Genomic DNA, 14,771 nt, shown 5'->3' on the forward strand with positions numbered 1-14,771 from the left:
CCTACGGGTGGGGAGCCAGAGCCAGAGCTCAGAGGAGCCAGAGCTCAACTGTCCATTCATTTAATTGTGGTGGTTTGGTTATAGGGCTTAAGCCGGAACTTTCAGCAGTCAAAATTCACAACTAAATCATTCATTGATAATATGAGTTCTACCAGCTCAGAATCAACAGCTGATTCATGTGGTCCAAAATGCAGTATTTGGAGAACTTGATCAATGTCCTTACAGCACTGGAGTTGGTTTTGTTTGTAGGGCTCAAATCAGATATTAAAATTCGTAGTGTAGAACTCACTGCAGTCGGACCTTTTTCTTTTTTTTTTTTTTTGCTTCTCTGAAAGGAAGCGGCCCACCCACTGAAGATGGAATTTGCAAATAAATTTTGATTCTTTTTGATGGAAATTTAAACATCTCAAATTAGAACTCAGTATGACACCTGCAAATTGGATAAAGATAGCAACTGATATTCTAACACAAGCCTCTGGAATCTCGTGATATCTGGCAATTCCAGTGTTATATAACCATCTTTTTCGCACACGCACACACACACACACATCCGGATTTAAAGGAAAAAATAAAAAGAAAAAGAAAAATATAGACAAAGGAATTGAACGAGAAACAAAAAGAAAAAAAAGGACAGCAAATTTACTTATCTCATCAACCACCGAACCAAATGAGCAGATCCAGAGCGATAACTTGGAGCTTTCAATTCTCAAGAAAACTAAGTATGCAAGGCCATGAACAAACTCTGCTTTCTTGCATGCTCTGGAACAAGGCGCTCGAGAGCATTTGGAGGGATGCACATTATCTCTGCCGAGGTCAAGAGCAGGCAAGTCAGAAACAGAGGCCTATGCATCAAGGCAAATGCTGAAAATGTACATATTTACTTGCATATATGTGATCAGCTAATATTGGAATTTATAGTATACAAGGTAGAAAATATACTGGGTTTATATGCTTTATGAATCATCATATAGGTAGAATATCAAATTAGCAAAACTTTGGACATTAAATTTCCAAAACAAGTATTAAATCAAAGATGGTAATATGATTATATAAAGATCATGTGCAGGGATCGCTTCATTGGACCCTCTTCAAGTTCTGAAGTAGTGACTACAAATGGTAAATTTGCACTTAAGAATTTGTAGATAAATGACACCTTTAAGTACTTGCATTCATAACATGATATTGGAAATCAAACAAGCAAATGGTAATTCACATTGTTCAAGTATTGCCTCATGGTAGATGAAGGAGATTACAGAATACTATTTTACATGAAGAAAAGGGTATAAAGGTGAAATAGAGCAATGGTCCAATGACAAATCAGCAAGCTCGTGGAGGTAGGATGGTGTTTGAACGGTTAGAAAGTCACAGCCACATGTGAATTTATATGATATTAGCCAACAGAAATATGAGAATTACTTGATGCTCTATGCTATGATCAATATTTGAAGAGTTTATTACCTTGAGGTTTAAAGTTGAAGAGTGGAGGAAGAGGACGACCGTTGGGTAGACGAGTATCTGGATCTCTCAGCTCATCAAAGAAAGGGTGCATGCAGGCTTCCAACTGCAGGTTCTCACATGCTCAGAATTCAACAGTATATAGGTGCCATCTCAAATAAATCATCGAAGGGTATGATCTGATCCTGAACTTACGGCAGTACACCGGGATATTTGGCGAGTACTGTAGAAATCTGCATACCAGGTCAACTGCTTCTGGGGCAGTCGCTTTTGAAAAACCTGGGGCAAGAAAAGTATCAATAGATAATTTTTTAAAAAAAACTGCAAGGGCTATTAATACACCAATGTTTGGTCTTTTCTGAAACCTGCCACTGATGTAATTTGTATGGTATCTTAGCTAGGTTTATGCATGCAGCTGCTCTGTTCTCAAACTAGCAGATTGAACAATATATATTAATGCTATGTCCAAGTTAAGGAATTTACAGAGCTTAATAGGGATTAAATTATTAAGAAAAGTGATAGGGCATTTAAGCAAGACCTTCAGAGTTGTGCTAGCTGGAAAGATACAGTTTTCATAAGTTGATGCATGAGTTGGAACTATCCTATACATTCAAGGGAAGGTTGCAGCAAGCCAGAAAATTCAAAAAATTCAGACGATTGTGTAGAAATTTAACTTATATGGATGATTGTCCTGACAAGAGGAACTTAGGTCCCTTGATCTTATGTTGGATTTAGCCAAATGAACATGCATAGGAGATGTTGGACCACAAGGGAGCCAAAATAATCAGGATCAACACAAATGCGAGATGTTGAGCCATACATGAGGCAAACCCATCTGATTGAAATAGGAAGCTTCTGCTTTCTTAATAACTCGACCAGCGGTCTTCAAAAAAATTCAAGCTAACACAAGAGGGTCAGTCAGGTGACGTTAGGGATACTTGTTCTTCCAAATCCTCTTTTACAAGATTATTTGCTGTCATATCCTGATATGGGATGGCATCCTTCTAATAACTATTCCTTTTAATGAATTAATGTGAGAGCTAGTCTTCCCACAACTGGATCGGGATACAGCTGCATACTTCATTACCAAAAGAAAAGTGCACTTTTACTGGTCCTCTTGATAGCACATATTTCCAATTTATGAAACTTTTTCAAACTAAGAAGGTCAAATTGACTGAGCTACCTTGCCTCCCAACATTTCTATTTCTACAAGAGACTGAGTTTCAGTTTGAGCTAACAACAAATTTGATCCTAGATACTTTAACAAAAAATCATCCAATTAGATATAAAACAAGTAACCAGAAACCAAAAATCCATACATTAGTAGCATGACTTATTTGAAATCATGAATTTCATTGTCACCCTCAATTTTTTCCAGATCTCATGCAGGAATTTTACTTGTTCCAGACAAGTATCCAGAGGATGTGTTCCTACTGATGCTTCAGATGAAAAAAAGTTTCAATTCCTTTATTTATGTGTAAGTTACAATATTAAACATTCCAAAACATACTAAACTGCAAAATGAAGGGTATATTCAAATTTGGAAAAAAAGCATCAGTCTGAGTCATCATAGCAAGATGATCAAGGACGGTGGAACTATCATGAACCACCCGGTTCGGGGCATACCGACTTTGGACCAGTTCAATTACAAAGATGGATGACCTTTTGATTCGGTCTGGGCCTCAAACTAGTTCAAACCAGATGGAACTGCCCGGTTTCGCTCAATTCAAAATAGTTTTGAGCAGTTCATGCTTCATATAACCGACCATGGCTCCATCTGACCATCACTCACCTCCCGAGTCACCTCTTTCACTAGTCTCTCTCATGCTAGGGGTAGGGCTTCGTCATTGCACCACCGCCTACAACAATGACAACGACGATGACTGATATGCATCCCCCTCTCTCTGTCTCTCCCGTCCTCCCCATTATCTCGCTCTTCTCTCTTTCTCTGCAATGATGACTAGCCCTCCGCTCTCTCTCTCACTCTCCACTCACCTCTTGCTCTCCTCTCTCTCCTCCTCCCATCCAAGGAAGCCCTCCGCTCTCTCTCTCTCACACACACACTCGCCTCTTGCTCTCCTCTCTCTCACCCTCCCATTCAAGGAAGCCCTCCGCTCTCTCTCTCTCTCCCTACCCCTCCCTCTCCTTCTCCATCCCCCTAATTCCAGTATGCCTTGGATTCGTAATGTACCGAACTGGTAATTGGCGATACCAGTTTGGCGACATATACTCAAGCCAGAAATGATTCAATAATATTACAAATAAACATGTTTCACAGACGTATACCTAGAATGGTCATTTTTTGTGGAACACTGTTGGTTCTCTTATAATTGTATATGGAAGTTCTACAACTACAATAGAATGAAATGTCAGCTTCAACAATGCAAAACTTGTATATATATGACTAAGCTTTCAATCCATGCATTATAGATTAACTAAAAACTAGAGAACAACTTAACTGATCAATCGTTGCATATACTTAAAAGCCATGAGATGGATTCCTTAAATTTTTAATGTGTTTAACTATAAACATTGGAAAGCGGAGAAGACATACGGCTAGAAAAGGATATTATTATTATACATCCTCAAATTTTAATTTTTTATACCTTTCATCCAATTAAGCCAACCTGGTATAAATGGTGTCAGGCATTTTAGTTTGAGTATTATGGTGAAAAAACAGAAAAACTAGCTTCCTATTTGAAAAATATTTTTGTTAAAAAATATTCATAAGATTTCTTCTTCTTTTAAGGTGAAGACATTCCAAAATCATTGTACAAGGAGACTGGTCTTGCTTCCCTTATAAAAAATAATGTCATCAAGTCTAGCAAACTTTCTTCCTTTTCTTTAAGAAGGCAATAGAATATTCACTAGAATCCAAAGAAAGAAAGTTCATAAAAAGGTACTCAACAAGATGAGCAGAAAGTATAATGCTTATGCCACATATTGATGCTTTCAGTGGTTCAGACAAGCAAACAGTCAAGCTAAATCTCAACAAGAAAATGGTTAGAAACATTTGCGAAAATAAGATGAACAAAATCATATAAAATAAAGATAGTTTGTATTACCTTATGCCATGGATGAGCCTTATCTGTGGAAACTTAAACTCGGTGTAATTTTGGATTCATGCACTTTATCTCTTCCCCTTGTGGGCGTTCCCAGAACCTTTAAATATATCCCATGGACACAGAACTGGTCTTCAGAAAACCAGGAGAATAAAAAGAGGATGTGCATTTATTATATAATGGTATCACCTTGATGATCTCGACCAGCTGATCAACTCCACTTTCTCCAGGAAACAAGGGCTACATTAACCATGCATTTGATTTAAATATTAGAACTTTTGAGAGAAATAAGGAGTAGAAAACCTGATGGAACACTATATACAATAAGCTAAAATTTAAAAATCACAATAACTTCCAAATGAGAAAGAAACAACCTGCCCAAGTATCAACTCAGCCATTACACAGCCTGTGGGACCACATGTCAATTGCGGTTGTATACTCAGTTGCACCAAATATGAGTTCAGGTGCACGATAATATCTCGAGCATATGTAAGAGATATTAGGTTCTCCTTTCACCTGGATTATAAGAACAGAACCACAGCTTAAAGCAATCGAACCAAAAATTATTATGCAAAGAAGGCTTACCAATACTTTTGCACTGCCAAAATCACACAATTTGAGCTGCTGCGTATGTGGATTAACCTGAAAACAACAGTTTGGTATATGCTGATCAGAAGAATCAAAGAAGTTTCAAAGAGTTCATGCAAGACATGTTTCAGCTGGAGACAACATCAAATCCAACTGATTCATAATGCATGTCTATATCAATCACTTATCATGGCAAAACTATACTAATGGAATATGACATTTCTCTAAGTTAACTAGTTGTCCCCCATTTAACTGAGAGCTTCTCACAAGTTGATGCATATGCAAGTGACTGGAGACTTATAACCTGGCTGTACATCATGTGTGCAGTGGATATGCAAAACAAAAAACTAAGATGAAGAGAGGACATGGAACCCTTGATGACAATCAAAAATCCTATCATCACTTTGAGAATTAACAGCCTCAGAAAACCAAGGTTTTTTCAGCTCATCATACATGTCCAAAGACACAAACAGTAGACCCATTTAAATCCTCACTAGGACAGCTAGCCAAGCTTAAAAAATATATTTCAACAGGCAAGACTAACAATCTTATGATGAAAATAAATTTAAAGCCCGGATTTTGGAAAATAAAAATCAAACACTTGATGTGACCGTGAAAATCCTTCCTTGAGCCTGGTGATAGCAATATGTTAAAGATTGCGAGTATAGCATGCGGAAGGATGCAAACAGACAACATGTATGTGATATACAGAAGGGACACAGTTAGAAGTCTGTCTAATATAAATACAGCCTCAGGAAGAAGAGAGAAGGATCTCACAAGCAAGTTTTGAGGTTTAATATCTCGATGACAGATGCCAACACTGTTATGTATGTAAGCAAGTGCTCTGCATATCTGAAAAAATCAAGAATTGCATATAAAATAAGATTCATACAATCTAATGAATAAAGATAAACAAAGTCAAGACAGCTTCCAATGACAACGAGGATTTTTTTTTTTTAACTAAAACTACAGTACGCACAATTAGCATGTTCTTTATCGTTATTATGAGACTTAAATGAACAAAGCAGAGGGTTCAGATCAGGCACAAACCTGATGTAGAGCAAAATAGCATAAACTATGAAACAACAGCAGTTCCAAATAGATGGGATAAGGCTTGTTGATTACATCTACGCTTATGGAAGACATGTTAATGAACCCATAAAAGGATCTAATGGGCCGAACTCAACTTGTGGATGTAAAATTTGCTAGTTTGAGAGAGAGAGAGAGACAGAGAGAGAGAGAGTCGAGCATAAGGACCTAATTGGGCCAATCAAGCCTGAATGCATCCCCTTGATAATGCAGTCCATTGGGTGTTTTGCATCTTTGTTTTGACGAGTCATGCATTCCAATATATGTGCAAGTATGGTGTATTCCTCTATCTAGATCGTAAGCATGCACAGGAATGTGTTTTGTGTCTAAAAGCAGAGGAATTAGCCGCATAGTTTTTCCATTTAACATTAGAGATACTTACAAAAGTTAACAAGCATGATTTGATGTAAACAAGGGTTAAAAATGAGCACTACAGATTGAACTTGTCTATCATGGCCAAACTTTGGTAACTAATCATCAGGACACTACAATACACTTATAGTTCATAGATCTTGATGTCAGAAAGGTTTTAAATCCTGTGGGACAAGGGCATCCCGGTTTCTCCACAAAACAGGAGAAATATTAGAGTGGTTGCTAGGAGGATAAATTCTTTCACGAAGTGAAGTTTCTATATAACATTGCAGTGAGAAGTGACATATTGAGTTATTCATTGAAGTCAAATATTGGCTAATCTGTCGAGTGTCTAGGGTATTATAACTTTAAGAAATTTGAAACAGGGACACCTCTATCTTTCAGATTTGTGAGAAAATATGATTGGACATGTATATAATGAATAATTGCTTGGACTAGTTAGGATGTATGCTTTTTAAAATTTTACAAAATCTGTCAGATAATATTTTAGCGCAGCCAATCATCATGCAGAAGTGCCAAAAATAGATGTTTGGTGCAGATCCTATCATGATGAGCCAATTTGAAGCATCATAAGTGTAATGAACTATTCCCAATTTGCAGGTGTCTAACACATCAAGGAACACAAGTTTCGGAGTTTCTGGGTAATATTGGTTGTAGGAACTACTACTCACCTGTCATAATTCATATGATGACTATGATCAGTTGGTAAACCCCTGAATCTACCCCTTACAAAGTTTTCTGAGTCAGACAATAACAATTCAGCAAATCCTAAGACCCTGTTTAGATGCTGCAGCATCTTACCCAGCGATAGGTTATGTTTTTAATCTACGCCTAGCAAAAAAAATAGGAGTTTGACATGAAGTTATACAGTGGAGAGGGAGTGTTAATGAGAAATCTTTATTCCTAGCAGTCCTTATAGTTTACGCACCTTTCAGATGGAACACAGAATCCTATTTTTCAGTGGATTGCCAGATGGAATGCTCCCCTTCATTGTTTCAGATTCTTCTCCTTCCATCACCTCCTCCAGCAAAAAAATATCCTGTCACCATATAACTTACTCCGGCATCCAAACAGACCCTAAAATACTTGTGTTAAGGTTAAAGAAGATGTCTTTTGCTTCGAATTGGCCAGTATTGCATCTTTTATAAAATAACAGTTAGTCTACATCTTGGAAACTTTCACAAATTATGCTAAATTACCAACATGTTAGTCATTTATGGGAAACCGGCTGGTGGGCTTTCATAGCTGATGGATATGAGCAGAATTCACCACCTTCTCATATACCAATTGTAGTGAATCTGGAAATTTATTTTTCTATTGTGGTCCCCCCTTCCACAACTTCTTGCATATTACCAAGAATGATAGATGCATGATGCCATAACAGTTGTGATAAACATATGCTTAAATTTACTACCATATCCTTAGTTCATTGTAGAGATTGAGGACTTCTTTGGGTGAGAATCGAATCAGTTGGGTACAGGACTTTGTAACTACAAGCTTAGTTCTAATCTTGGTCGCTTGTCACGACAGAACTGGGTTTTTTGGGAAAAGCCAACCATGACTGGACATGGTAAATCATAATCAGATATGAAAAAATGGTGCACAGGACACGCGTTCGGGCCAGCCCCGTTTGTAATGCTCCTCGGTACTTTGGAACCCCGGGGGTGGGCTTTGGACAGATGCCCAGCTGGGGTTGTAGGGGGCGCTGCGCCGGCGTCGGGCCTGGAAAAAGTTGATGCATGAGGTCGCTTCCTAAAATGGCGTATGATTTGAGAGAATCCTAGGTCTAATTTTTAAAAGAAAAATTGAAGGTGGACCACTAACACAACTTAAAGACATCGCACTTGATGCATAAAACAAATTTTACTGATGTTGACATGAAATATTAGTTACATTGGCATCATTTAGATTTTCTTAAAAGTACTACTTGTTTTGTAGTCCATTGATTGATAAATTGTAGTTGAAAACATCTGCAGTTTTAAGAGAGTCCAGATTGTAATGTTTGCCTATGCTTTACTGCTTTTCTGCCCTGTTGTCACTTAATGCTTCATATTAACCAGTTCTTTTGGAGTTCCCATTTTCTGACAAAACTGTGACATTGAGGCTTAATATATCTTCTATCCTTCGGTATAGACGATAAAATTTTCTTAGAAAAAAATTGTCTAGGTATCATCATCAGTGTAACTTCATGTAGAAGGGAGACTAGAAAACTCTATGGATCCATACACCAATTATTTGCAAGATTTTCTAGAGAAGCAGCATGAGCAGCAACTTCATTAAATAGTTTTCAACAGTGAAGTAGTAAAATTAATAATCAAAGCTTCAGGATCTGGATCTGGCTAATCAGATACCTGTTCCAACTCTACCATAATGCATGTTTTCAAGCACATAAAATTAGACATTTTTTTGTCTTTCTCCCGCAAATGTGCATGTGTCCTTAGGCAAATACATGAGAGGTATTCCTTATTCTGTTATGCATGACATGCTTTTAGTTTACCTTCAAATTGTAGGAGTTTACCTCATAAAGCTCAAACCTAATTTATAATGTCATGTTCACCACAGAGTTCAGACACAACACATACCCATCTAATGTCATTGAGGGAATATTTCAGTCCAGATCCATATCCTAGACCCGAAACAATAAGGAGCATCCAGGTCATACCTTACTTAAGCCAAGCTTCAGCCATTAAACTTAGCTAACAAGAGAGGAAAAAAAGTGACAAGAAAGAGGGGAATAGCAAAAATTATTAAAAATTATAAATACAAATAGATGCTACTCTATAACATGATATGCATGAGCATGCATGTATATCTAAAAGGAGGCACGGATACTTAAGGTAAAGATCCACAAGTACAGACAAACTAGCATCTTACTTGGAGATTCCACAGTAGTTATTAGTTTAGAAAGATATTAGAGAATATAAGTCACTAACCTTAGAATCAACTTCATTTTCACTAAAGAAAATATTAGGTACTAGACATTACTTGTTCATAAATATTGGTTGATAGAGGTTCTATTTTGTACTTATGTATAGATATCATCTCCTTTTGGTAAAGGGAAATTGTTTAGACATTTCTGATCTTCAAAAAGTCATAAAGGTAGACAGTATCACATGCAAGTTTTCCATGGACTGATGCCTTTGTACATTGTTTAATGTGAATTAATTGCAAGCCCGTACTATGGTGGTCATCAGACACCAACAAAAGCCTCCACCGCTGAATGGCATTTAGTGGACATGGACAAAACTTAAGAAATTAGATGTTTTCATAAAGTGACAGTCGCTGATTAAAAAACAACATTTAAGGAAAATGAATGTGAAGAGTCCATAATTGCAACAGCGATTCCAAATGACAATAATGATAAAATTTCAACGTACAAAACTGAGAACTGAGAAACTGAAAGTGATACAATCGCTAGGTTTCAAGTCAGACAAACAGTAAAGCATGTGATAGCACAGACCTGATAAGTATAAAGTTTGACATAAAGGAGCGGCAAACGCTGGTTCATCCTGTTGTACTGCCTTGCAATACGATTAACAGTTTCTGGAACAAACTCAAGTACAAGATTCAGGTAAAGTTCGTCTCTATTTGTGGTAGAAAAGAAGTAGTGCTTGAGACCAACAATATTAGGATGGTCCAGCATGTGCATAATCTGCAATTCCCTGTTTTTATAGCGCTTATCTTGAAGAACCTTCTTAATAGCAACAATTTCTCCAGTTTCCCTACATTTTTGCCTAAGAAGAAGAGGGAAAACTGATTCCAAGATCTAATTTAATAGCAAATAAATGTAATAGTTGGAAAAAAAGCAATACAAATTCAATACCTGAAATACAACGCCAAAAGAACCTGTTCCAACCACATGTTCTGCTATGTAAGTAACTGCCCTGTTTAGTAATTCACAAACTTGGTGTCTGTCATAGGGGTAAACCATAAGACAATGATAAATATAAACATAGAAAATTTCCTGGCAACCTGCTTGGGTTGGCCATTTCGACCACCAACAACAGTGGCAATTATATGTCCCCGTTCAGCACCCATCCATCAGTAATGTCTGGCTCAATTTCCTGGTAAAAAACAAAAAAGAAGGGGACAAAAGCATCTTACTTTTTAACGCACAAGTTCAATAAAAATATCCTTCTTAAGTTTGAAAAAGAAATCAAGAAACTACCCCTATTTTTTAACAAATGGCAAACCACAGTTTTTTTGATTGATGGAACAAAATCCCTCATAAATGTTAAATTTAGTATGGAGCATTATCTCTTGCATGTAGAGAGTAGACAGTAATCATTCATAGGGAACTTTAGTCTAAAGAACATGACCAGTCGATAACCATTTCAAAAGAATATTAAAAACAGAATGTTACTTTGTCCTCGTCAAGGTCTGGCATAGTGTCCTTTAATCTCATCTCCAGCATCTCCCTTCCAAGCCATTCAACTGAGCTGGATGACCCCGTGAAACTGTTTGCTGCCCTGGAAGTGCCCACACCACTATGCCTCAAACTGGCAGATGCCATTTGGTTGCTGATAGGTGTGTGTTATGCTAATTTCAGCCACAGACTTTGTAGCCCTCTCATTCGAACCTTTATTGCAACAGGAAACTCGTATACCTGAGAATAGAGAAACAGGTGAAACTGTTTATACCATTGCAATATTCATCCAATCTGGAAAGTGTTGAAAACAGTGATCATTTTTACATCACTATCCAACTCAATGAGCAATAATATTGTTCGTTGCATTCCTCAAGTATATGCAGGCCAAAACTCAAGTGTTTTAGTGGCTTCAATAGTTGGAAAAAATTTTTTTAAGAAACTTAACATCGACATAGCAACCACTTGATGCATGGATAACTAATCTTCAAACCTTTCCTTTAGCCATTATGCATCTTGTAGATCATAATGGACAGTAAAGACCATTGGTTGGATGCACCACCATCCATATTGCCTTGAAGCCATCATTAAATGGATTGTTCCATGGAAATGCTAGAGGCTTAGAGCCAACATTCCCCCCCTCTCCTCCCCCACCCAAAAAATTTTTAAAAAAAAACAGAAAAAGAAAAAAAACCCCAAACCGTACATACACACAGTTAGAATTATACACCCACTAAATATTTAATGGAACCCAATTTACAATAATTCTATTTCCTTTTCCGAATTGATAATATATATTAACTAATACAATATTGCTTCCTCCACCACTTCCTTCAAAAGTATATATATATATAATAAAAAAAATTCCTAACTGATGATCCTGCAGATAATTTGTGAGCAGGGGAAGGAGGTTATATTCCAAGTGATAGTCTTCCATGAAAAACAAAAACTGTGAATGAAGTTCTAGGGATTTACTTGCATGGATTTGTATTTATACAAAACTTTCCCCTTTATTTTTCTCTGACTCCATAAAATTATACATTTTTCAATTAAACATCGCAATTTTCTAGAAACTGCATGAATTCAACCTACAAAATAACAAACTTCAAATATTTAGATTAGTTAAATGTTTGCTTCAAATATCAAGCAACAAAAAGTTCCTGTCCCATTAAATCTATCGAGACGCATTGTTATTTAACAAAACAAAAGAAAAGCAAAGGCATAAGTAGCTTGTAGCTTCGAAAACGCAAATCCAAAGAAAGAAAAGAAAATCTCAATCTGACCACCTCTCATGACCAACCTGTCCATCAACTCAGAAAAACTAAAAACCATCATTCGCAAAATAACTTTCAAACCATTTTATTTCACCCCCCAAAAACCCACACAAAAAACAGCTCAAATCACAAGAAATAATTTTCCATCATTTACACCGAATGATCGGGGACCATCACGGGGATTAGCTCCAACTCCCATCCCAAGAATCCAAAGAAAGAATCCAAAAAAGCATCGAAGAATCGAAGAATGGATCTTTCCTACCCTAGTTCATGCTCCCTTACCCACAGAGAATTCCGGTCGCAGGCCAGCAAGAGCAATCATTTCCTACAGGAGAGAAAACCTAGCACCTCTCTCTCTCTTCGCTCGCTCTCTCTCTCTCTCTCTCTCTCTCTCTCTCTCTCCTTCGCGGAGTTGCAGACGCTGTGAGCTCTCACCACCAAGATTAAAAGAGAGTCCGAGAGCTGGCTCCGTAAGACGCCAAAAGAAGCTAACTGCCCCTTGACGCCTGGCGACGCGGATCTGACGAGTGGTGGTGCGAGAGCGACACCATGGACACTCCTCTTCTGCTCTGTCCACTACCGCACTACCAACTTTCAACTCTCTAATTAATCCTTTTTAAAAAGTAGTAGTTTTTTTTTTTTTTTTTAAAATGTTTAGGTAAGTAGTAGGATTTCTATGACCATAAATAAAAAGCGACCAATCTTATGACAAAGCCAATATAAAATGTTATAAAGCCTCACTTTCTTATGCATGGCATTGATGTGGCACCTTTATAAATGCCATGGAACCACCCCAATCCCTGCTGTCCTAATTCCAAGGGTAGCCAAGGGAATGGGGTAATTGCAATTATGCACCAATGCAGCATTAGTTTTAATCTTATTTTAAATGATTGTGATTAATGTTGAAGTTTTAAAATTCATGCTTGACTTATGATATGGATGAGATTTTGCATGAGAATAAAAAAAAAAATTAATGGTAAAAATAGACATATAGATTAAATGTAGACAATCTTATCTGCCGCATATTATTGGAGGCCTACCAATTGCTTTAAAATGGGCCATAGATGTCCATCCTTGCCTTAATTCAATTTGATTTGGTGGGTGGGTCTTCCATTGGTTATCCAAGTATATCTGTCATGAGCCTCATTTGAGTGGATAGATTCATCCATTCTATAATCTAAGACAACAACCACTACAATCAAAAAAAAAAATTAGCTCAAGAGAAGATTTACAAAGTGAATTAATAGTATTGTTTCGTATCGTCGAAATATGGTATCTGTCAAGATTTAAAAATATAAATTTCATGTGAACTTTTTAAAATTTTCTAGCAGTGAAATGATTTGCATATGGTTGGTCATCTTGGATGCCAAAATCTTTATTATGTAACATATGTTCTCTGCAGACAAAGCAATCAAATTAAGGAAAAAAAGAAGCAGCAGAACTAACTAAACAAAGAATTGATAACTTCATTTATTAAAAAGTGATGATGAGTAATTCAATAATTGATGAGATTACCTGTCATATCATCAAATACTTGTGTTCCTTCTTTTCACTCATATGCATCTTAAATGTCAAAAACTAGTTTCGAATTACTCTATTTGGCAACGAACTAAGTGAATCGATGAGTTGGATGCATTGACATGATTTTTGATATCCTAAAGTATGAAATTCTGTACACATAGATCAAGAGTTGTTTAATTCTAGCTTAGCTACTGGAGATCAATCAACTTACAAACTACATGTGCCATTCCTGGTTCACATCACTATATTTTTAAAGAAAAATGATGTCCATGTAACTAATCCTATGCTTTCCAAATTTCAGCACAGTGATTGCACCCCTCATCCAAATTAAAAAGATTCTGTTCTTTGGATCTTAAGAGATGCTTCCCCAAGAATTCCACACGGCTAGTTCTTTGTGACTCTCTCTCTTTTATAATTTAAATTGTTCGGATCAATTAATTTTGGAAAAATGGCATCAAGAGACAAAGGTCATGAATTTGAAATCCCCAATTTTTTTTTCTCTTAACTCAGTTCCCGGTTGAGTCGTTATTGACTCCTCCTTGGAATCATTCTTCACTCTTTCATGTTTTTCCTGTTTATTTCTTGGGTGTTTTCTTCTATTGACTTATTGGAATTATTATGAAGTTATTCTGAGTCATTATTGACTCATTCTTGAATCATTCTTCACTCTTTTATGTTTTTTCTGCTTATTTCTTGAGTCTTTTCTTCTATTGACTTATTGAATTATTATGACTCATTTATATCTTAAGTTATTCTCAACCGATTCATGCTTCTACGTGCATGGCCCGAGCCACACATGCGGAAGAAGGTGGTTCGAATTTCCAAAGACTAATTTTATCCATTTATTTTTGTAGATTTTTTCTCCTCTCGACTTTGTCCTCGGTTGAATCAATATTGACCCCAGTCAAGTTTGAATCATTCATGTTTTCATACGCATGATCCGATGGAACATGGAAGAGAGTGTTAAAGCCTGATATACGGTGTTGACCCTTTCCCTAACAGCTTAAGTTCCGGGTTTGCTCCCCCTTAACCCGAAGACCAAAT

The 14,771-nt window shown here is 36.8% G+C and overlaps 1 pseudogene; it reads right to left on the bottom strand.

Moving 5' to 3' along the window:
* Positions 1-307: 307 nt before the first annotated feature.
* Positions 308-12,791, bottom strand: LOC103716622 (annotated as a pseudogene).
* Between the last annotated feature and the right edge of the window lie 1,980 nt (positions 12,792-14,771).

Source organism: Phoenix dactylifera, chromosome 1 (assembly GCF_009389715.1).
Source record: "Phoenix dactylifera cultivar Barhee BC4 chromosome 1, palm_55x_up_171113_PBpolish2nd_filt_p, whole genome shotgun sequence".
NCBI classification, from domain to species: Eukaryota; Viridiplantae; Streptophyta; class Magnoliopsida; order Arecales; family Arecaceae; genus Phoenix; species Phoenix dactylifera.